Raw genomic sequence first — 24,234 nt, forward strand, 5'->3', positions numbered from 1 at the left:
TAGGTGTGTGCGCGCCACGTGCATGTCCGTCGAAAGATTTTTACCCTAGCAACACTCGGTGGGTCGGCTGGGCGCCCCCTGGCGTGGCGCCGATATGGCACTGAATATATACCCCTGGTGATCTGTCCACTCCTCAGTTCCTTCTTGCCGGCTACTCCAACAGTGAGGAAGGAGGGTGGGTTTGGAACTGATATGAGCAACACATCTCGAAGAACAACAGTTAGAAAGGTGAGTAACCGTCTTCTCTTCTTCGAGTGATTGCGCATATCCATTCCAAGTAGGTGAATCCGAAGCCTTACTTAGGCGGTGGGGTCGGAGTGAGATACTGCAGCATGTAGAACAGCAGAGCCGAAGGCTGCGTCCTCTCTGGATTGTTGCACCAGGGCATAATGGGAAGTGAAGGCATGTACTGAGGACCACGTAGCTGCTCAACATATCTCCTGGATGGGAACTCGAGCTAGGAAGGCGGCCGAAGAGGCCTGAGCCCTGGTGGAATGGGCAGCAATATGCCTCAGAGAGGCATGAGCTAGGTCATAGCAAGTACGGATGCACGCCGTTACCCATGATGAAATTCTCTGAGAAGAGACAGGTAGGCCTTTCATCCGATCTGCCACTGCCACAAAAAGTTGGGGCGTTTTGCAGAAGGGTCTCGTCCGGTCAATGTAGAAGGCGAGAGCCCTACGGATGTTGAGGGAATGCAACTGCTGTTCTCTACAAGATGTATGCGGTTTGGGAAAGAAGACCGGGAGGAATATGTCCTGGTTGAGATGGAAGGCCGAGACTACTTTAGGGAGGAACACCGGATGCGGACGTAACTGCATCTTGTCTTTGTGCAACACCGTGTATGGCGGGTCCACCATCAGAGCCCGAAGCTCAGAGACTCTCCTAGCCGATGTGATGGCTACAAAGAAGGCTGTTTTCCTTGACAAATACAGGAGAGAGCAGGTCACCAGTGGCTCGAATGGAGGAGTCATAAGTCTCGTCAGGACCAAGTTGAGGTCCCAGGAAGGGGCGGGGCATAGTACTAGGGGGTATAGATGCTCCAAACCTTTGAGGAACCTCGAGACTATAGGGTGGGAGAAGGCAGAGTAAGTACCTTCTCCGGGATGGAAAGTAGAAATAGCCGCCAAGTGCACTCGCAATGATGAGATAGCGAGGCCTTGTTGTTTAAGGTACCAGAGGTAGTCCAATATAGTGGGAATGGGAACCTCCGTGGGTGATGTATTTTGTGCTTGACACTAGCAAGAAAAATGCTTCCACTTGGCCAAGTACATAGATCGGGTGGAAAGTTTCCTGCTGCCCAGGAGTACTTCTTGCACTGGGGCAGAGCAACGTAACTCCAGCTGGGTTAACCATGCAGGATCCATGCTGTGAGATGGAGGGATTGCAGGACCGGGTGGTGAAGCCTGCCGTGGTCCTGCATTATAAGATCCTGATGCGGGGGCAGAGGGATCAGGTTGGCTATCAAGTGGCCTAGCAATGTGGTGTACCAGTGCTGTCGGGGCCATGCAGGGGCGATCAGGATCAGGCGAGCCCTGTCCCTGCGGAGTTTTAAGAGAACCTTGTACACCAGTGGGAAGGGTGGAAAGGCGTACAGCAGCTGGTCCTTCCATGAGATTAGGAAGGAGTCCGATATCGAGCCCGGGGCTAGACCTTGGAAGGAGCAGAACTTCTGGCACTTCCTGTTGTCGCGGAAAGCAAAGAAGTCTATATGGGGAAAGCCCAACTTCTGGAAGATGGAATATAGGACGTCTGGGCGAAGCGACTACTCATGAGACCGAAAGGATCTGCTGAGATGGTCTGCCAGGGTGTTCCGAACTCCTGGGAGGAATGATGCTACAAGGTCTATCGAGTGGGCTATGCAAAATTCCCACACTTGGATCTCCTCCTGACAAAGAGGGGAGGATCGAGTCCCACCCTGCATGTTGATGTAGTGCATGGCCGTTGTGTTGTCGGTAAGAACCGAAACACAATGACCTTGCAGGTGTTGTAGGAATGTTTGGCACGCCAGGTGGACTGCTCTCAGCTCCCGGATGTTTATGTGCAACGCTAGCTCTTGAGGTGACCAGAGGCCTTGCGTGCGACGATGGTCTAGATGAGCCCCCCAGCCGAGAGACGACGCATCCATCGCTAGGGACACCGAGGCTGCCTCGGATGGAACGGCAGTCCTGCACAAACCAGGGAGGGTGTTAGCCCCCAGTTGAGGGAGTCTAAGATGCTCTGAGGAATGGTGACCACCATGTCTATGGTATCTCTGGCTGGACGGTACACTGAGGTGAGCCAGGTTTGAAGGGGACGCATGCGTAGTTTTGCATGCTTGGTTACAAAGGTACATGCGGCCACATGATCAAGGAGGCTCAGACAGGTGCGAGCCGAGGTCGTCAGAAAGGTTTGGAGGCTTTTTATAACGGAGACTAGTGCCTGAAACCGGGGCGGTGGCAGGCAGGCTCTTGTGAGTTTGGAGTCCAGAATGGCCCCAATGAATTCTATTCTTTGAATGGGTACGAGAGTGGACTTCTCTCGACTGATCATCAGGCCCAGTCTCTCGAATAGGTCCATGATGAGGGCTACGTGCTGGGTGACCTGGGTCTCAGAGGTCCCTCGAATAAGCCAGTCGTCGAGGTAAGGAAACACATGTATTCGCCGACGATGGAGGAAGGCGGCCACTACCGCCATGCACTTTGTAAGGACGTGAGGGGCCATGGAGAGGCCAAACGGAAGGACCGCAAACTGGAAATGTTGGCGGTGCACCCTAAACCGTAGGTACTGTCTGTGCAGGGGGTAAATAGCAATATGGAAATATGCGTCCTTCATGTCAAGAGCAGCGTACCAGTCTCCTGGAGCAAAGGAAGGGATAATGGTCCCCAGGGATACCATGCGGAACTTCAACTTCTTCAGAAACATGTTGAGTCCTCGCAGGTCCAGGATGGGTCGAAGCCATCCCTTTGCTTTGGGAATTAGGAAATATCGGGAGTAAAATCCCCTGCCCCTTAATTCCTCCGGTACCTCCTCTATAGCTCCAATTGAGAGAAGCGTGCGAACCTCTTGCCAGAGGAATTGCTCGTGAGAGGGGTCCCTGAAGAGGGAAGGGGGAGGGGTGAGAGGGAGGGGGCGAAATAAATTGGAAGTGGTATCCAAATTTCACCGTGCGTAGGACCCAGCGATCCGAGGTTAACTGTGACCATGCAGGGAGGAAGGAGGAAAGGCGGTTGGAAAACTGAAGGGGATCCTGGGAAAGGACTGGTGCTCTGCTCTCGGGCGCACCTTCAAAAGTTTGCTTTCGGGCCCGGAGCTGGTTTGTCGGGACCGGTATTGTGTCCGCCTTGGGACCCAGATTGTCGCCTGCAATTTCCGCCACCGCGCCTCCTGCCAAAGTCTTGACGCGGTCTGGGTGGAGGGTAAGGGTGCTGGGGTTGGCTATGGAAGGACCTGCGTTGGGTCTGTGGGGTGTGCATCCAGAGGGAATGCATGATCACCCGATTGTCTTTAAGACTCTGTAGCCTAGGGTCCGTCTTGTGGGAGAAAAGGCCCTGGCCTTCAAACGGCAGGTCCTGGAAGGTGTGTTGCAGTTCAGGAGGTAGACCTGACACTTGCAGCCACGAGATCCTCCTCATAGTAATTCCTGAGGCCACGGTTCTGGCTGCCAAATCCACAGCGTCGAGGGAGGCCTGCAGGGACGTCCGCGCCACCTTCTTTCCTACCTCAAAAAGGGTTTGGAATTCCTGGCGGGAGTCTGGTGGGACCAGGTCACTGAACTTACCCACCGACTGCCAGGTGTTATAGTTATATCTGCTGAGCAGGGCCTGTTGGTTCTCCACCCTGAGTTGGAGGCCACATGCAGAGTAGACTTTACGTCCCAACAGGTCCATCTGCCTAGCCTCCCGTGATTTTGGGGCGGGGGCTTGCTGGCCATGGCATTCTCGCTCATTGACGGATTGAACCACCAGGGAGCATGGAGGAGGATGGGTATATAGGTATTCACACCCTTGGAGGGTACCATATACTTTCTTTCCACCCCTATGGCCATAGGAGGGATAGATGCCGGGGATTGCCAGATTGTGTCTGCTTTGGCTTGGATAGAGCGTATAAACAGCAAAGCTACGCGGGTTGGGGCATCCGCCGACAGTATGTCTATCACCAGGTCCTCAACCTCAGAGACCTCCTCCACCTGGAGATTGATATTTAAGGCGACTCGCCTCAAAAGATCCTGGTGAGCTCAGAGGTCAATAGGAGGCGGGCCCGAGGAGGATGTACTGGCCACTGCCTCGTCGGGTGAAGAGGAGGACGACAGACCCGGTACCAGTGGTTCCTGGAGGGACTCTTGGTCAGGAGGTACATCAGGGTCCGGGAGGGCCTGAGGGTCCGGTACCTGAAGGAAGTGATCTGTACCCGCTGGAGGGGGGCGGCTAACAGTGGCCTCTGGTGTGCGATGTTCCGACACGGCGGAACGTGACGGTACCGTGGGCTTGCCTTGGGCCTGGTGATATGCCCAAGGCGTCCAAAAGGACCACTGATGAGGATCTTGGTCTGGACCTTGAGCCTCATGGAGAACCCGGCTGTGCGCCTCTGAATCAGGATAGGCAGCACTATCCGAGTGCAATGACTCAGATGCGTGCCTCGATGGCCATGGCGGAGCGGAGGCTGTTTGAGGGTAAGACCTGTCTCTAGGGTACCGTATGTCGTGCCGCACCGGGGAGCGGTACCGGGATCCGTATCGGTACTGAGAGCATGATCGGGACCTGCAACAGGCGCGGTGCTGGAAGGTCGACTGGAATCTGGATGCTCTGTGATGAGAGCGGCTGCAGTGCGAACAGTGCCAGGAGCTGGACGAGTGCCTGGAATATCGGTCCGGAGAGTGGGATGCCGCAAGTGTGACCAGTGCCGGGCAGGAGATCGGTACCGGGACTGCGAACGGCGCCTGGATCTGGAGCGATGGCGAGATCGAGAGCGCTGACAGGATCTCGATCTTGAGTGCTGTCTGCCTGAGGTGCCGATGGAAGGTGGTCTTACCATGGCTGGCTTGCCTGTCGATTGAATAACCCGCACCAGCGGTACTGGGGGTTGAGGCAGAGCGGGCTCCATTAAGGCAATAAGTTCCCTCGCCATAGCAAATGTCTCTGGCGTAGTGGGAACTAGAAGCTCTACCGAGGCATGTGCCGGGGAGCTGTCACGCACCGGACTCGACGGCTCTTGCACTGCTGGAATCAACGGTGTGGAGGTTGTCGGTGCCACGGCAGTTGGTGGTGCCGGGCGGCTTGACTTAGATTGTTGCTCGGACTGCGGTGCAGATAGTGAGGCCACAGGAGCTTTAAGCTTCTTGGCACGTGGGGAGAGGGAGCGGTGCCGGGCCGGTTTCTGTGACGGCTGGTGCTGAGCTGTCTTCGCAGTGCCGGCGCTCTCCAGTGCCGACGAGGCACTTCTCCCCAGCGCGGACTGTCTGGCAGGCGGTGCCGAAGGTGGAGGAGTGAGGGCTGCCTCCATCAGAAGCTGCTTAAGGCGAAAGTCTTGCTCCTTTTTCGTCCGCGGCTTGAACGATTTGCAGTTCTGGCACTTGGCTGCAAGGTGGGATTCCCCCAAGCACTTGAGGCAAGAGTCGTGGGGGTCTCCCATGGGCATCGGCCGGCGGCAGACCAAGCACGGTTTGAAACCCGGTGAGCCAGGCATGGGCCTGGGCAGCAGGAGAGGGAAAGGGCTAATCCCCGACCCTCTGAACTATATACACTAACTACGTTTACAAAAATCTATTAACTAGAACTACAGAAAATAAACTATATACACAGTAAGTATTAGAACGAGCGAAAAGCTAGGGAGGTGGAGATCAGCTAAGCTATGCTCCACTGTTCCAATGACCGACACGGGCGGTAAGAAAGAACTGAGGAGCGGACGGGTCAGAAGGGGTATATATTCGGTGCCATAGCGGCGCCATGCCAGGGGGCGCCCAGCCGACCCACCAAGTGTTGCTAGGGTAAAAATCTTCTGACAGACGTGCACGCAGCGCGCACACACCTACTTGAAATGGATATGAGCAAGCACTCGAAGAAGAACTTCTAATTTGACATTCTGATTCCTTAAGCTGTGTCTATCTACACCAGAGACCTTACAGCAGCACAGCTGTACCACTGCAGAGCAATCCACATTGGCAGTTTTGTCAGCAAAACTTATGTTGGTCAGGGGTGTGTTTTCCCTCACACCCATGACCAACAGAAGTTTTACTGACAAAAGTGCTAGTGTAGACACAGGCAAGTGACTTCCATCTCCTACAGGAATAATTTTTACCCTACTGGTCCCACACTTGAGATGCATTTCAGAAAGATGCCTCTTACTATGTTATTTTTATGATCATGCAAAAACAATTTGTTAAAGATCTTTCCATTGATGTGTTGCTATGCATGCAAAACATTAACACGTGTTCGCTCTGAAAGCCTCACTTTCTCTGCTGAGAAAAATTATACCTTCATTTTAGGTGTCTGCTATGCTTTTCTCTTTAAAAGTTTTACAGTTTTCGGAAAGCAAAATAGCTGAGTGTGTAAGCACTGTTTCTGCCAGCATGGGCAAGCACTCAAATGTAAACATGAATTCAACTGCTGTGCATATTGACACAACTGTAGGATGACTTGTTTCTTCAAGCAGAACTATATTTAGATGTAATGGCAAATAAAGTAATCGGATTTTTGAGATTATTAAGAGAGAAAAAGTGTATTAGTTATGAAGCACTGCAAATAATTGCCAGGAAATCAGATATAGATTTTTCTTTGTTGAGAAGCTATTGTACTACCAAATGAAAATAAGCGCTTAGGTCTGGCATACACTAAAAAGTTAGGCTGATGTAAGCTGTCTTGTGTTGACCTAGTTGTCCATGTGTTTACACTTACATGTCTCTCCCACTGATGTAAGCACCCCATTACAGCAACACAGTAACACCACCTCCCCAAGCGGCGTTGAACAATGGTCAATGTACCCAGGTCAATGCTGCACAAGTATAGATGCTGCATTACCTTTGTCAACCCTAACAATCCTCCAGCAGCTGTCCCACAGTGCCTGACACTGACTGCTCTAGTCACAACTGCAAATTCCATCGTCCAGGGACCACTGAGACCAGAACGCCCCCTTCTCCATTAAAGTCTCACAACTTCTTGAAATGCCTCTTTCTTGACTGTCTCCCTAGCATTTCTCCTTTCCTGTGTGCAACTGCCCAGCCGAACATGCTGGTCAGATGTGCTCCAGTTTGGAGTAAACTGGAGATAATGAATCTCCTAGGCCTCTGGGAAGAAGAGGCTGTGCAAGCACAGCTATGGACCAGCCACAGAAACGTGGACACCTCTGAGCAGATTGCCTGGAGGATGCAGAAGAAGAGGGGTGACAGGAACTAGCAGCAGTGCCATGTGAAAGCAAAGAAACTCAGAAGGCCAGAGAGGCGAACAGTCAATCTGCCATGACAACCCCACACCCCACTGTGGATAACTCAGAGGAGCCCAAGCCGCAGGTCCCTGGTGTGAACAGTGAGGACGAGGAGGTGGAGGGGAAGTGAAAGATGAAGAACATGCAACCGGGGGATCCAGCTATGCCCATGAACCAAGACCGGTTTGAGATTCCACCGCAGCCCAGTCAGTTCCAGCAGTTGAGCACAGGCAAGCCTGATGCAGGGTAAGGAACCTTAGGTAAGTGTTTGTTTTTCCTATTACAATGGTGTACTTATGGTGCCCCCAATTTAACAGGGCACAGCTATCAACTTTTCATTAATTCACTTATATTGGAAAAGTATGCAGTACAACCAAGAGGTAGCATTATCTGCTTTTCATTCCCCTTGTAGAATTAGGCAAGAAGGGCTAGGTGGAGCAGTTTGTTTATGTACACAGGGATGGTTCCATATCCTCCTGAGACAGCGCAATGAAAGTTTTAATCCTCTGCCGAAGGTTTGGGATGGAAGCCTTATTTCTTCCTCCGTAGTAGGATGCTTTCTCATAACAGTCAGCAATAACTTTGGCAGACATCATTGCAGTATCCAGGCTAGCAACACATTGGCAGCTTCAGAACGCCAGCAGCAGCTGTGCTCTCTATACCTTTGTTACCCTCAGGAGTGAGATATCACCTAAAAATCACCACCACCTGTAGAAAACGGTGCCAGTATTCAGTAGCATCACCATTAACTCAGTTTCATGCAACCGAGCAATTCCCTCACCCCTAGCAGGCTATACTCACCATGGCTGTTGCTCTGAGTGATGCTGTGCACAAGCATGCTGAAGAAGAGTCAGTAAGTTCTTCATGTTTAAACCTTTAGGGGAGCAAGGGAAGGGATTTCTGAATTTTAACTTGCACTTTCCAATGTGACTACAGTAAAACCTCAGCATTATGAGCACCTTGGGAATGGAGGTTGTTCATAACTCCAAAATGTTTGTAACTCTGAACAAAACATTACGGTTGTTCTTTCAAAAGTTTACAGCTGAACATTGACTTAATACAGCTTTGAAACTTCACTATGTGGAAGAAAAAGTGCTGCTTTCCCTTTTGGGGAGGGGGAGGGAGTTAAATAGTTTATGTTTATCACACTACTGTACTGTATTTGCCTTTTTTTTTTTGTCTCTGCTGCTGCTGGATTGTGTACTTCGAGTTGCCTGGTCAGTTCATAACTCTGGTGTTCATAACTCTGAGGTTCTAGTGTATATCAACCATGGTAACTGTCTGTGTTAGCTGAATCTGCTGCTGTTGCAGCACCCATAGAACACCTGAGTTACCTATTTGTTACTGTACAGCCTGACAACTAATAGGATCGGTGACTGTGTAGTATTTCTAGATGTACACCAAGCACCACACAATTCCCAACAGGCCCCAGAACAGCAGCACCAAGTAGAGCACAGTACACAATGTATTACTGTGGCTCACTGTTAAAGTGATCTTTCAAAACCTCCCTGTACAGCTCTGGGGCCAGAAGCGGGGATGGGGCAGAGGCAGGGGATGGGAAAGGAGCCACAGCCGAGCTGCGGTGGGGGCTGGCAGCCGAGCCCAAAGGACCCATACCTTTGAGGTAAGAAGCCACTCCAAGCAGCAAGCAACAGAGAGAAGTCTTAAGCCACACCTCAGGGCTGGGGTTACGTGTGTTATAAAACCCTAGTGAAGACAAGCCCTAGATTAGCTGTCTCCTCAGCTCTACCAGTGAGTCTTATCCCAGAACATCTAGACATTCTCGAAGGGTTTCCATGAAGATCTAAAGTGAAATCCTCAACAATTTAATAAACAGCACCCTGACCCTAATCATACAAACTTGTAAAGACTCTGGACAAGTCATCCAAGGTGGCACCAGAAAAAGAGGTAACATCCTATCAGCAGGACAAATTGCTCGCCATTTGCTACAAAGAAAGAAATTTTCTTACAACAGTTGACAGCAGTCACAAGAAAAACAGTGCAACAGGAGTCAGAAGATGCTAAATGAAGAGATCTGCACACAAACAAACAGTTTTTCAAGGGGGAGTGTACACAAGGGGGCTTGAGAAATAGTGACCTGCTGGCAGTTAGTATGGAGTGTCTGCTGCAAATCAGCTTCCACTGTCCAGTGCCCTGTCCGGGGTGGCCCAGCATAGCACACTCCCTGTGAGCACAGGTGGCCTGCTATGGGCCAGGCTTATAAACGCAGCTGAAGCGAGGGCTGCAGCAGGTGGCTCAGGGAGGCTGAGCTCTACCAGGATTGGGCAAACTACAGCCTGCAGCCACATCCAGCCCACAAGACCGTCCTGTCCTACTCGCCTGGGATCCCGGCTGGGAAGGTGAGCCCCAGCCGTTTCCCTGCTCCCCCTCCCCTGACTGCTCTCCCCCTGAGTCTCCGCCCCATCCAACTCTTCCCTGACTGTCCCCCGCCCCGCCGTTCACCATACCCGGTCACAATACTCCAACGCTCCCTGGCAGGAGCAGCAGGTTTAAGCGCTAGCAGCATGGCTGCAGGGGAAGGGAGATAGCGGAGGAGGGGCCTGGGCTCGCCTCCCCGGCCAGAAGCTCACACAGGCCAGATAGGACATGGGCAAACTATGGCCCATGGGATCGTCCTGTCTAATCCTCCCCCACCGCCCACCTGTCTACCCTCTCTGGCCCCCTGGAGTATTCACATAAACTAATCAGAACTGAAGAAGAAATGCTATGTAAAAATTGTATTCAGAATCAGACACACTCAGAACAGCCAGGTTATTTTCTTCAGTAGTTTACTATCTGTTCAAAACTGCCATCTTGATAGCGGTGGGGTACGAAGTCTTTCATTTACCCTAACAAGATGCATAGCATTATCTGCCCACAAGTTTTAGGCCAAACATACCTGAGCTGTGTTCTGAAAGGACTATCTCTAGCTATGAGTGACAGTTCAGCACCAAGACACTTCACAACAAGAGCTTGCTCTAAAGTTAAAAAATATTGTAGGGTGCAGAGAGAAAGGAATAGCTTCAATAACTTTAAAAGGTCACCATTTTTGGAACCTAACTTGACTAAAAAATAAAATTCCCAAACTATAAGAACTTTCCATGTTTTACCAATTGAACTTAAAAAAATAACACTCTGAAAACAACTTTGGTAAATCAGACCTCCGCCTTAAAGATTTGCAGAAAAACAAGTGTCTCATAGACTTTAAAGCCAAAAGAGATCATCATGATCATCTAGTCTGACCTCCAGTACATCACAGGTCACAAAATCTCACCCACCCGCTCCTCCAATAAACCCATAAACTTTGGCTGAGTTACTGAATGAAGTCTTGAAATCATGATCTAAAGACTTCTTGTTACAGAGAATCCATCATTTATTCTAGTTTGAATCAGCAGATGAACCAGGCCCCATGCTGCAGAGGAAGGGGAAAAAAAAAACCCAGGGGCTCTGCCAATCTGATACGGGGGAAAATTCCTTTCCAAGCCCAAATACAGTGATTGGTTAGGCCCTGAGCATGTGGACAAGACTTATCAGCTAGACCGGGGGGTGGGCAAACTATGGCCCATGGGACCATCTTGTCCAATCCCTGCTCCCCTCCCCCCACAGCCACGTCCCTAGCGCTCTGGCCCGCTGCTCCTGCTGGGGAGCATTGCAGCAGCGTGACTGGCTGTGGCGAGCCGGGGGGCATGGTATTGGATAAGGGGCAGGGGGTTGGGGGGGCAGTCAGGGAGCAGAGGGAGTTAGATGGGTGAAGACGTCAGGAGAAATGGGGGGCAGTTGGGGCAGGGGTGTTGTCATGGTATAACTCCCACTCTGAACCTTAGCGTCCAAAAGATGGGGTACTAGCATGAATTCCTCTAAGCTTAATTACCAGGTTAGATCTTGTAGTGCTGCCACCAACCAGGACTTGCAGTGCCTGGTACACTCTGGTCCCCCCAAAACCTTCTCTGGGGACCCCAAACTCCTTGGGTCTCACAACAAAGGGAAATAAAAAATTCCCCCTCCCTTACTTTCTTCCTCCCAGATCCTCCCCTCCCTGGGTACACTAGGAGATCACTGTGATTCAAACTCCTTGAATCTTAAAACAGAGAGGAATGTCATCTTCCCTCCTCCTCTTTTCCCCTCACCAAGAGGTAATACAGATTCAAGCCCCGTGAATCTAAAACACAGAGGAATTCCACCTTCCCCTCTCCCTTCCCTCCTTTCTCCCACCAATTCCCTGGTGAGTACAGACTCAATTCCCTTGAGCCTTAACAAGGGGAAAAATCAATCAGGTCTTTTAAAAAAGAAAAGCTTTTAATAAAAGAAAAAAAAATAAAAATTTTCTCTGTAAAATCAAGTTGGAAAATGTTACAGGGTCTTTCAGCTTACAGACACTAGAGAGAAGCCTCCCCCAAGCACAATACAAATTAAAATCCTTCCAGCAAAATACACATTTGCAAACGAAGGAAACAATCAAAAGACTAAAACTGCCTTATCTACTTAGTACTTACTATTCTGAACATATAAGAGACTGTATCAGAGAGATTGGAAGGAAACCTGGTTGCACGTCTGGTCACTCTCAGAACCCAGAGAGAACAAAGCAAAACCACCCAAAAAACAAACAAAGGCTTCCCTCCACCAAGATTTGAAAGTATTTTGTCTCCTGATTGGTCCTCTGTTCCAGGTTCACTGTTTCTTAACCCTTTACAAGTGAAAGAGACATTAACCCTTAACTATCTGTTTATGACAGGTGTGGATGTGGGTCAGGGCAGTCAGAGGACCGGGAGTGATTGGATAGGGCGTGGGCGTCCCGGGGGGCCTGTCAGGGGGCAGGGGTGTGGATAGGGGGCAGGGGAGAGGGAGTAGGGGAGGTTAGAAAGGCGATGGAGTCCTGGGGGGGCAGTTGGGGGGGTCACTAGAGATGGAGGTCAGGGGACAAGGAGCAGGGGGCAGTAGATGGGGGGTCTTGGGGGGGTGGTTGGGGTGGGGAATCTCTCAAGCGGGAGGTCAGGGGACAAGGAGTGGGGGGGTAAATGGGGGGTCACGGGAGGGTGGTTGGGGTGGGGAATCTCTGAAGCAGGAGGTTGGGGGACTAGGAGTGGGGGGGTGGTGGATGGGTCAGGGATTCTGAGGGGGGTAGGCAGGGGGTGGGATGTGGGAGGGGGTGGATAGGGGCAGAGGCCATGCTATTTGGGGAGGCACAACCTTCCCTATCCAGCCCTCCATACAATTTTGAACCCCGATGTGGCCCTTGGGCCAAAAAGTTTGCCCACCCCTGAGCTAGACACCTGGGAAAGAATTCTCTCTAGTTACTCATAGCCCTCCCCATCTAGTGGTGTTGGAGATATTTCCTAATAGCCATTGCGGATGGGCCGTATGCCATTGTAGGCAATCGCATCATACCATCTCCTCCATGAATTCAGCAAGCTCAGTCTTGAAACAAATCAGGATTTTTGTCCCCCCTACTCCCCTTAGAAAGATGTTCCAAAACTTCACTCATCTCATGTAAAGCCCTATGTGGGACTATTCGTTTAATCCCACTCCCATTCTGCCCTGCAATATCTACTCCCACCTGCTCCTGCATTGTTCCTTTTATATTTATCCCACTCCCATCTGCAAAAAATGTAGATTCTGCATATCCCACATAAGAGACAGTTTCCCTCGGGCTATCAGAAAAAAACCCCCTGCACAGTTGGTTAATATGTTATATATATGAATGGAATTCAGACACAATTTTTACCACTCAAAGAATAAAACAAATCTTGCTTTCACTATGTAAAAAAACCTTTTTAACTCCTCTTATAATAGACATTAATCTCTTTCCATCCCTACGGGATCCCAGTCCCACTGCAGGGCTCTACTTTGATGGTTAGAAACCTTCATCTAATTTCAAACCTAAACTTATTGATGGTCAGTTTATACTTATTTGTTCTTGTGCCAATATTGCCCTTAACTTAAATAACGGCTCTCCCTCCCGGGTGTTTATCCCCTCATTTATTAATAGAGAGCAATTGGATCTCCCCTCGGTCTTCATTTGGTTAGGTTACACAAGCCAAGCTCCTTAAGTCTCTTCTTGTAAGGTAGCTTCTCCAGGCTTCTGGTCATCCTAGTAACTCTTCTCTGCACCTGTGCCACTTTGATTTCATCTTTCTTAAACATGGGAGACTAAAACTGCACATAGGATTCCAGATGTGGTCTCATCAGTGCCTTGTATAATAGAAAAAACGGTTACCCACCTTTTAGTAACTGTTGTTCTTCGAGATGTGTTGTTCATGTCCATTCAAAGTAGGTGTGCGCGCGCCGCGTGCACGCCAGCTGGAAGATTTTCCCCTAGTAGTGCCCGTATAAAGGGGCCCACTGACGCTCCACCCTCTCAGTTTCTTCTTGCTGGCACTCCGACAGAGGGGCAGGAGGGTGGGTATTGGAATGAGCATGAACAACACATCTCGAAGAACAAAGTTATTAAAAGGTGGGTAACCATTTTTTCTTCTTTGAGTGGTTGTTCATGTCCATTCAAATTGGGTGTCTCACAAGCGTAACCTTAGGTGGTGGGTTGGAGGTCACTGCTGACTGGAGTACTGCACTACTGAAGGTGGCATCATCCCTAGCCTGGTGCGTGATGGCATAGTGCGACGTGAACGTGTGGATGGAGGACCACGTGGCAGCTCTACAAATCTCCTGAGTTGGGATCTGAGCCAGGAACGCCATGGAGGAGGCCTGTGCCCTGCTAGAGTGGGCCGAAACCGGAGGAATAGGGGGTTTGGCTATACGATAGCATTCCTGTATGCAGGCCGCGACACACGAAGAGATCCTCTGAGAGTAGACTGGGAGCCCCTTCATTCTATCTGCCACTGTGATGAAGAGCTAGGTTGACCGTCTAAACGGCTTTGTCTGTTCAACATAAAAGCCTAGGGCCCTGCGGACATCCAGGGAATGCAGCCTCCGCTCCTTACCGGAAGAGTGTGGCATTGGATAAAACACCAGTAGGAAGATATCTTGTCCCATGTGGAATTGGGAGATGACCTTGGGAAGGAAAGCCAGGTGAGGTCTAAGTTTGACCTTGTCCTTACAGAAGACAGTGTATGGGGGTTCGGATGTCAGTTCTCTGAGCTCTGATACCCTCTGTGCTGAGGTGATCGCTACAAGAAAAGCGATCTCGTATGACAGGTACAGCAGAGAGCATGAAGCCAGGGGCTTGAAGGGAGGACCCGTGAGGGCAGAGAAGACCAGGTTCAGATCCCAGGTAGGAGTTGGTTGGCGGACATGTGGTAATAGCCTGTCCATGCCCTTAAGGAAACGACCAACCAATGGGTTTCCAAACACCAAGGTACTCCCTTCTCCAGGGTGGAAAGTCGAGATGGCCGCTAAGTGAACTCAAACCGAGGAGAGGGAAAGACCCAACTGTCTCAGGTGGAGCAGATAGTCCAAGATAATGGGAATCGGGGCCCGCAACGGTTCCTGCCCTCGCTGACTGGACCAGATGGAGAAGCATTTCCATTTGGCCAGGTAGGTGGCCCTGGTGGAGGGTTTTCTGTTACTGAGCAGCTCTTGTCTGATCTGTTGGGAGCATTGCATCTCCACCGGGTTCAACCATGGAGCAACCAGGCTGTGAGGTGGAGAGATTGCAAGTTCAGGTGGCGAAGGCAGCCCTGGTCCTGCGTGATCAGGTCCGGCAGCAGGGGCAGCGTCAGGAGCGCTCAAGCAGACATGTGCAGGAGCAACGTGTACCAATGTTGGCACGGCCACGCCAGTGCTGTCAGGATTACATGGGCGTGATCCCTGCGGATCTTGAGAATTACCCTGTGTATCAAGGGAAATGGAGGAAAAGCGTAGAGCAGCCCTTCCTTCCATGACAGGAGGAAGGCGTCCGACCGAGACCCTGGGCTGTGGCCTCGGAAAGACCAAAACCACCGTCACTTCCTGTTTTCCTTTGAAGCAAACAGGTCTAACTGGTGACGACCTCAGAGCCAGAAGATTGAGTGCACTACGTCCCGATGAAGGGACCACTCGTGGCCCCAGAAAGGGCGGCTGAGGGCATCTGCCAGGCCGTTCTGTTCCCCCGGGAAGTAGAATGCCATCAGGTTGGTAGCAATCTGAACACAGAAGTCCCACAGCGCAAGGGCTTCCTTGCACAGGGGAGAGGAGCGTGCACCCCCTTTTGTTGATATAGAAGACCGCTGACGTGTTGTCCATGAGGACTGAGACACATCTGCCAGCCAGGTGGCATTGGAAGGTAAGACAAGCCAGGTGAACAGCTCTCAGCTCCCTGACAATGATATGTAACTTGAGGTCCTCCTGCGACCACAAGCCCTGCGTCCTGAGCTCCCCCAAGTGCGCTCCCCATCCCCGACCCTAGGCATCCGTCACCAGGGAGAGGGAGGGTTGAGGGGTGGCGAAGGGGACACCCAAGCACACCTTCTGTGGGTCAAGCCACCATTGGAGAGAGCTTAGCACCACCTAGGGAAGAGTCACCACTGAGTCCAGGGGATCCCTGGCCGGGTGGAATACCGTCGCTAGCCAGGATTGTAGTGGGCGGAGCTGGAGTCTGGCATGGCTCACCACATAGGTGCACGCCGCCATGTGGCCCAACAGCTTGAGGCAGTTTCTTGCCGTGGTGGTCGGGGCGCGGTGCAGACCGAGAATGATTTCAGACATGGACCAGAACCTGGACTCTGGAAGATACGCTCTGGCGTGTGTTGAGTCCAGAACCGCCCCTATAAATTCTATCCTTTGGGTAGGAGATAGGGTGGACTTGGCCTCGTTTAAAAGGAGGCTGAGCTTGAGGAAGGTCTGCCTGATGAAAAGCACCTGAGCTTCCACCTGCTCCTTGGAGTGGAGCCAATCGTCCAAGTAGAGGAATACCTGGATACCCCACTTGCATAGAAAGGATGCCATGACTGCCATGCACTTCATGAAGACCCTTGGTGCCACCGATAGGCCAAACGGGAGCACTGTGAACTGCAGATGGGCATCGGCCATGACAAACTTGAGGTACCGACAGTGTCGGGGGATTATGGCAACAGGGAAATATGCTTCCTTTAAGTCGAAGGCGGCATACCAATCTCCTGGAACCAAGGAGAGAATGATCGAAGACAGGGAGACTATGCGAAACCTGAGCTTTTTCATGAACTTGTTCAGCCGCCGCAAGTCCAGTATGGGTCTGAGGCCCCCTTTTGCCTTCGGTATTAGAAAATACCAAGAGTAGACGCCTCTGCCCCTGAGCTCCTGAGGAACTTCCTCCACCGCCCCCGCTGTGAGGAGGGACCGCACTTCCTGAATTAGAAGTTGCTCGTGAGAGGAGTCCCTGAAGAGAGACAGGAAGGGGGGCTGGTGGGGCGAGAGGGAAGAGAACTGGACAGAAAATCCCCTCTGTACCATGTGAAGCACCCAACTGTCCGACGTGATTCGGGACCAGGCATAGCAGAAGGGGGACAGACATGACTCAAAGGTAGGGAAAGAAGGATCCGGAGCCCTGATCGGTAGGCCGTCCTTGACCGTACCATCAAATTGGCAGCCTAGGCCCCAATAACGGTCTCAGTTGGCCGGATGCCTGGCCGAAGGGGTGATGCTGGTGGCGCCTCTGTCTGTTCCTGCCCCATCTGAGCCCAACCTCTGGACGATTCTGAGGCTGGTAAGGGCGCGGGGCCGCTTGCGGCCTAAACTGCCTACCTTGGGTTGCCAGGGTATGCAGGCCTAGCGAGCAAAGAGTAGCTCTCGGGTCCTTTAGACTATGCAGACATTTATCCGTTTTGTCCGAAAACGGCATCTGCCCTTCGAAAGGGAGGTCCTGGACCGCAGAGGGGAGGCCCGAGACCTGGAGCCAGGCTCCCCGCCTCATGACCAGACCTGTTGCCATGGAGCGTGAGGCTGAGTCCGCTGCATCTAGGGCAGTCTGAAGGGAGGCTCAGGAGATGAGCTTTCCCTCTTCTACCAAGGCCGAAAACTCTGCCCTCGAATCCTGGGGAAGGAGCTCGGTAAACTTCGACATGGCCGAACATGTGTTATGACCATATCAGCTTACGACAGCCTGTTGGTTGGCTATTCGTAGTTGAAGGCCTGCCGTGGAGTACATCTTTCTACCAAAGAGGTCGAGCCTTTTGGCGTTGATCCTTGAAACCCCTGACACGCCCTTTGATTGGCCGCGTCTACCACCAGTGAGTCCGGGGAAGGGTAAGTGTACAAATGCTCATGCCCCTTTGAGGGCACAAAACAACGCCTCTGTTTTCTTAGCAGTAGGGGCCGATGAGGCTGGCGTTTGCCATAAGGTGCGGGACATGTTCTCTATGGTCTTGATCAACAGTAGGGCCATCCTGGATGGTCCTGATGGAGCCAGGATGTCCACTACCGGATCTACGTCCATCTCAATTTCCTCAGCCTGGATTGCGAGGCTCTGAGCTGTTCACCTGAGTAGTTGCTGAAGGACCCTGGTGTCTTCCAGGGTTGGTGCCATTGCCATACCCGCGACCACCTCATCCGGGGAAGAAGAGGAGGAAATCACTTGAATTGGCCCGTCCTCTGGTGCTTCCAGCCCTTCAAGGTCTGACGGCATATGGTACCGAGGTTGCGGGGCCAGTGCCGGTTCCAAATGTGGCACCGTGGCCAGTACCTAGGTCGCCAATGAACGGCTTGGTGTGTCTGGTGGCACCTGTTGAGCATGAACCGTGGTAGCCACCAGTGCCGATGCCTGGCTAGGGGATGCTGAACTTAGATGCGGCACACCGCTACCCGGCGATGGCGTCGGTGGAGGAGGCAACAGCGCCAGGGCCATCGATGCCAAGGAGACCGAGGCCGACTTGGAGCGAGGACGAAATGCCTGGCCCACCAACTGGTGGTAGGCCCAGGGGGTCCAAAATGGCCACTGAGAGGGCGGTTGCCATTGCTGCTGCCACTGCGGTGGGTGCTGCTGGTGGCTCACCCCCGAAGTCGATTTCCCGCTCCGCGACCGGCTGGAGCGATAGGAGTCCACCTCTGAGTCTGAGGTCTCTGAATAAGAGGACCTGGGCGGAGCGGCACCCATCATCACTGGGGAGCGGCACGGAGCTGTCTCTCTGGTCCGGTGCCACCTGGGTGGTGTGGGACTGAGAGGGAGGCGACAGCATAGCCGGCTTGTCCCTAGACTGTAATAGGGGACGAGCTATGGTCGGCAACTCCCTGCCACAATGCAGGGAGGCCGGTACCGGAAATCTCAGAAGGTCTGAGGCCTCCTCAAATGCCTCTGGCGTTGAAGGGGGACCATGTCTCCGCTAAGGCCCAGGGATGATGGTCGCTCTGGACTCGACTGCCCTCTCTCCAATGCGGGAGTCGATGGAGCAGCTGGGGGCTGTAGCCCAGCCTGTTCACTTGTACCAGCGGACGGCGCCGGCCCGTGGAGGTCCTGGCGGGACGATCGCTCCCTCATCGACCTCTTCTTCTGAGTGGGCACCGGGGAGGGCGAGCGGTGCCGCACTGAGGCCGACTTCTTATGACCCGACTGCCTCCGGTGCCGGGGTTTTAGAGGATTTGGGCTGGGCCCTAAGTCCTGATGCTGGTTCCGGGGCACTCCGCACTGACGATGACATGCTGGGCACTGTGTCGGGAGGCTCCGGGTCCGAAGGTGGCCGCAAAGCAGCCTCCATCAGAAGAACTCAAAGTTTTTGAGCTCTGTCTTTAAGAGTTCTGGGATGGAAGCCCCTGCAAATAGTGCACCAGTCTCTTTGGTGGCTTTCCCCGAGGCACCACAGACAAGCAGAGTGCGGATCACTCTTTGGCATGAACTTTCAGCAGTCCTTGCAGAGTTTAAACCCGGGAGACCCGAGCTTGCCCCGGTGGGGCGACAAGTAGGTGTTGGGGGGAACCCCCAATAGCAAAGGACTATATACAACTAAGTTAGATAGACTAACTATATACAGTAACTATATACACGAGATTTATGGACACTGCTAAACTTGCTATCAGCAAGCGAAGTTCCAGCTAGCCGTCACCGGCGGTAAGGAGGAACTGAGGGGGTGGAGGGTCGGCGGGCCCCTTTATAGGGCGCCGTAGTGGCGCCACTCCAGGGGCGCCACGGCCGACCCTACGGGCGCTGCTAGGGGAAAATCTTCCGGCTGGCATGCAAGCGGCGCACGCACACCTACTTTGAATGGACATGAACAACCACTCAGGAAAGTGTCAGTTCTTCTTCAACTCTACTGGAAATACCTCTCCTGATGCAGCCCAGAATTGCATTAGCCTTTTTTACAGCTGCATCATATTGACAGCACATAGTCACCCCTGTCTTTCTCCTCTTCTGTTGTTTCCAACTGATACATCCCCAATTTATAAGAAAAATTCTAGCTGTTACTCCCTAAGTGTATGACCTTGCACTTTGTACTATTACATTTCATCCCATTTCTATTACTCCAATTTTCAAAGTCATCCAAATTTTCTTGTATGACATTCCAGTCCTCTCTGTATTGGCAATACATCCCAATTTTGTGTTATCCACGAATTATACTAGCTCATTTCCACTTTTTGTGCCAAGGTCATTAACAAAAATGTTAAATAAGATTGGTTCCAAGAATGATTCCTGAGGAACTCAACTAGTAACCTCCTCCAGCTTGACAGTTCATCTTTCGGTATGACCAGTTGTCTCCTTTTACCTGGTTCCTTACCCACCTTTTGATTCTTGTATTAATCCCCATCTTCTCCAATTTAACTAATCATTTCCCATGTGGAACTGGATCAAATGCCTTACTGAAATCCAGGTAGATTACATCTAATGCATTTCCTTTGTCTAGAAAATCAGTTATCTTCTCAGCAATCTACTTTTTGTAAAAACATGTATTTTACTCCAATTGCCTTTTTTACCTCTATGTTTTTAACTACTTTCAAAATTTGTTCTAAGACCTTGCATATAATTGAGGCCAAACTAATGGGCCTGTACTTTCCCAGATCACCTTTTTCCCCCCTTTCTAAAAGAGAAGTATTAAATTTGCAATTCTCCAGTCATAACATACAACCCCTGAGTTCACAGTGTCACTTGAAACATCTGAGAATATGATGAGCCAGATCATCAGGTGGTATAAGCTGACTTCAATAGAGTGACGCTGATCTATACCAGCTGAGGATTTAGCCTTTTGATGTTGGGAGAAAAAATAAATAAATCAATCAAAATTTGTAATGGAAATAGCTAGCTAATAATATTTTGCTGTATTTAAAACAAAAAACTGTGGAAATAAATATCCAGCTAAAAGAGAGAATTGTTTGGCAAAGTAATGATAAATCTGAAACTTTCTTAAGGTAATGGTTGGCCATGCTCTGCTTTCCCAATGTCGTCAAAGCAAGGAAGGCTCAACCAATACACCCATTCCTATGTATTAAATTATACATATTGATAATCAATAGTAATTTAATTGGCACAGGAGCATTCAGTTTAAAAGTTGTCCATAATGCACACTGAACATAAAAAAATTAGCAATGACTTTTCTGAAGCCTCGTTGAAAAATGCTATTGCCAACTTTTCTGTCTTAAGTTAGCCTTCTTGCTACATTTGCAGCTCAAATGCCAATACAACGGTGTCCCATTTATTACAGAACCATTGCTATAGAAGAAAAGACGGTTACTCACCTTTGTAACTGTTGTTCTTTGAGATGTGTTGCTCATATCCATTCCAGTTAGGTGTGCGCAAGACGCGTGCATGTTCGTCGGAGATTTTTTACCCTAGCAACACTTGGTGGGCCGGCAGGGCGCCCCCTGGAGTGGAGCCGCTATAGTGCCGGATATATACCCCTGCCGGCCCCTCCGCTCCAAGGTTCCTTCGTGCTGGCTACTCTGACAGTGGGGAAGAAGAGCGGGTGTGGAATGGATATGAGCAACACATCTCAAAGAACAACAGTTACAAAGGTGAGTAACCGTCTTTTCTTCTTCGAGTGATTGCTCATATCCATTCCAGTTAGGTGATTCCCAAGCCTTACCTAGGCGGTGGGGTTGGAGCAAGACGTTGCGGAATGTAAGATCGCTGAGCCAAAGGCAGCATCGTCTCTACACTGCTCGACCAGTGCATAGTGGGATGCAAAAGTATGGACGGAAGACCAGGTAGCTGCGCGACATATTTCCTGGATGGGAACATGGGCCAGGAAAGCGGCGGACGAGGCTTGAGCCCGAGTAGACTGGGCGGTAAGATGGCCAGTCGGGACGTGGGCCAAGTCGTAGCATGTCCAGATACAGGACATCACCCATGATGAGAGCCTCTGGGAAGAGATAGGCATGCCTTTCATGCGCTCCGCGACAACTACAAATAGCTGAGGCAAACGTCTGAAAGGTTTGCTCCTCTGAATGTAAAAGGCGAGGGCCCGGCGAACATCCAGGGTATATAGCTGTTGTTCCCGGGCCGATGCTTGCTGCTTCAGGAAGAAGACCGGTAGAAAAATGTCTTGATTAATGTGGAAGGCAAAGACCACCTTGGGAAGTAAAGCTGGGTGCGGTCACAGCTGTACCTTGTCCTTGTGGAAGATCGTATACGGGGGGTCTACCATCAAAGCACGAAGCTCCGATACTTGTCTGGCTGAGGTGATAGCGACAAGGAAGGCTGTCTTCCAGGACAGGTACAGCAGCAAGCATGTGGCTAACGGCTCAAAGGGAGGGCCCGTGAGCCTAGCTAATACAAGGTTGAGATCCCAGCTAGGGGAAGGGCGCTTAACCGGAGGGTGGAGTCGCTCCAAGCCCTTAAGGAACCTGGAAACTATAGGGTGAGAGAAGGTCGAACTGCCAGATTCCCCAGGACGGAAGGTGGAAATCGCGGCCAGATGTACCCTTATCGAAGAGAGCGCCAGGCCCTGCTCCTTGAGGTACCATAAGTAGTCCAAGATAATGGGGACTGATACGCCTTCGGGAATAAGGTTACGCTGGGCGCACCAATGGGATAATCGCTTCCACTTGGCGAGATATGTCGCCCACGTGGAAGGCTTTCTGTTTCCCAAGAGGACCTGTTGCACCGGGGTGGAACAGCGCAATTTGGATTGGTTTAGCCAGACAGCAGCCATGCTGTCAGGTGGAGGGACTGCAGGTCTGGGTGGTGAAGTCTGCCGAAGTCCTGTGTTATAAGGTCCGGGCAGAGTGGCAGAGGTATTGGGTCCGCTAGAGATAGGTAGAGCAGCATGGTATACCAGTGCTGCCTCGGCCACGACAGAGCGATCAGGATTAGCCTGTCCCTGTCCCTGCGGAGCTTGAGCAGGACTCTGTGGACTAGGGGAAAGGGTGGAAAGGCATAAAATAGACGACCTTCCCAGGGAATTAGGAACGCGTCCGAGAGGGAGCCTGGGGAGCGACTCTGCAGGGAGCAGAACACCTGGCATTTCCTGTTCTCTCGGGAGGCAAAAAGGTCTATCTGGGGAAAGCCCCACTTCCGGAATACTGAAAGGAGGATGTCCGGACGGATGGACCACTCGTGGGACAGGAAGGACCTGCTCAGGTGATCCGCGAGAGAGTTCCGGACTCCCGGGAGAAAGGAGGCTACCAGGTCTATCGAGTGGGCTATGCAGAAGTCCCACAGTCGCATCGCCTCTTGACAAAGGGGGGATGATCCTATCCCTCCCTGCTTGTTTATGTAATACATGGCCATTGTGTTGTCTGTGAAAACTGCAAGAAAACGGCCCTGTAGGTGCTGCTGGAAGGTCTGGCATGCCAGTCGGACCACTCTCAGTTCGCGGACATTGATGTGAAGCTCCAGCTCCTGAAAGGACCAAAGGCCCTGGGTGCGAAGGTGCCCTAAGTGAGCACCCCAGCCGAGAGAGGAAGCGTCTGTTGTCAGAGACACCGAAGGCTGTGCCGGATGGAACGGACGACCGGCACACACCAGGGAGGGTGTCAGCCACCAGTCGAGGGAGCCCAGAACACTTGGTGGAACCGTGATTATCATGTCTATGGCATCCCTGCGTGGACGATAGACTGAGGCGAGCCAAGTCTGAAGAGGACGCATGCGCAGTCTCGCGTGCTTTGTAACGAAAGTGCATGCAGCCATGTGACCGAGGAGGCCAAGGCAGGTGCGGACAGAGGTTGTTGGAAAGCTTTGTAGTCGCTGTATGAGGGAGACTATAGCCTGAAACCGCTGTGGGGGCAAGCTGGCCGTTGCAAGATTGGAGTCCAGCATGGCCCCTATGAATTCTATCCTCTGCATAGGAAACAGAATGGATTTGTCCAGATTAATAATCAGGCCTAGACGGGTGAATAGGTCCTTGATGACGTTTACATGAGCGGTGACCTGAGCCTCGGAGGTCCCTTGAATAAGCCAGTCGTCAAGGTATGGGAAGACATGTATTCGATGACGGCAGAGGGAGGCAGCGACTACCGCCATACACTTCGTGAATACCCGAGGGGCTGAGGAGAGGCCAGAGGGAAGGACCGCAAATTGGTAATGTTGACGATTCACCACAAAGCGTAGGTACCTTCTGTGTGGAGGGTAAATCGTGATGTGGAAATATGCGTCCCTCATGTCAAGAGCAGAGTACCAATCTCCGGGATCCAGGGAAGGGATGATGGTTCCCAGGGACACCATGCGGAAAAGACGGTTACTCACCTTTGTAACTGTTGTTCTTTGAGATGTGTTGCTCATATCCATTCCAGTTAGGTGTGCGCGCCGCGCGTGCACGTTTGTCGGAAGATTTTTACCCTAGCAACTCCGGTAGGCCGGCAGGTCACCCCCTAGAGTGGCGCTGGCATGGCACCTGATATATACCCCTGCCGGCCCGCCCACTACTCAGTTCCTTCTTGCCGGCTACTCCGACAGTGGGGAAGGAGGGCGGGTGTGGAATGGATATGAGCAACACATCTCGAAGAACAACAGTTACAAAGGTGAGTAACCGTCTTTTCTTCTTCGAGTGATTGCTCATATCCATTCCA

At 51.6% G+C, this 24,234-nt stretch overlaps 1 protein-coding gene across 1 annotated transcript in view; it reads right to left on the reverse strand.

Moving 5' to 3' along the window:
• The window catches only part of LOC127049832 (centromere protein F-like), a 67,944-nt gene that overhangs the window by 32,087 nt on the left and 11,623 nt on the right, over positions 1–24,234 (reverse strand). The gene's annotated exons all lie outside the window — the stretch shown is intronic.

This window comes from Gopherus flavomarginatus, chromosome 4, assembly GCF_025201925.1.
Source record: "Gopherus flavomarginatus isolate rGopFla2 chromosome 4, rGopFla2.mat.asm, whole genome shotgun sequence".
Taxonomy (NCBI): domain Eukaryota; kingdom Metazoa; phylum Chordata; order Testudines; family Testudinidae; genus Gopherus; species Gopherus flavomarginatus.